At 43.7% G+C, this 806-nt stretch overlaps 1 protein-coding gene across 1 annotated transcript in view; it reads left to right on the forward strand.

Annotated features, from left to right (window-relative positions):
• Positions 1–806, forward strand: part of SLC1A2 (solute carrier family 1 member 2) — a 92,568-nt gene that overhangs the window by 69,470 nt on the left and 22,292 nt on the right. The window lies entirely within an intron of this gene.

Here is an 806-nt window from a genome sequence, read left to right on the forward strand (position 1 = left end):
CATTTTAGGCATGCTTTACTCCACAGGATACTTTCTTAATAAATTACTGGGCAGCTGCAGTATTCACAGTAGCCCTGAGTGACAGGAGCCTCTCAGAAATAATGACCATCACCGGCTGGGAAGAATTAGACATGGTGCTGTGGCCTAAAGGACATGGTTTACTGAGGGACACCTTAAGAGACATCTTCTTGCATCAGATTCCTTTGCAGGTATCGGCATTTAGTCACATGACATCTCAAGGGTGCAAAAAAAGTTGAGGTTGGAAGACTTCCCTCTCCCAGATTCTGTGATCGCAGGTCTAAATGAGGAGGAGCGGAGGTAGCTATATAATGACCATCTACCATATTGTGCATGTGCCAATGACTGGGGGTTCCTCTCTGAGTAATGTCTGAATGGTAAAATATGTTCACTCAGGGCCACCAACCGAACAGATGTTTTTAGTATTTGCCCAAGGGGCAGATGCTTCCCTACCACACATCATAGTCCTCCCTGATCACCAGGCTCCTGACACAAAATAAATCTTTAATTGAATTGATATTTTTGGATGCTATCAGTTTCTCCCAGGAGATTTAAATCAGGGTTTCCAGAAAGAGGAAACTGCCATATTTGATTGTAGACCAATGACTGACCCACTGTGTTATCTGCCTGCAGGTGTGATTGGTTTCTTCATAGCGTTTGGCATTGCAATGGGAAAGATGGGGGAACAGGCACGGCTGATGGTTGAATTCTTCAACATCCTCAATGAGATTGTCATGAAACTTGTGACTATGATAATGTGGTAAGTTGATGCATGAGTCTTTTGTCAG

This window comes from Nanorana parkeri, unplaced genomic scaffold (genome assembly GCF_000935625.1).
Source record: "Nanorana parkeri isolate BGI_ZX_2015 unplaced genomic scaffold, ASM93562v1 scaffold285, whole genome shotgun sequence".
Taxonomy (NCBI): Eukaryota; Metazoa; Chordata; class Amphibia; order Anura; family Dicroglossidae; genus Nanorana; species Nanorana parkeri.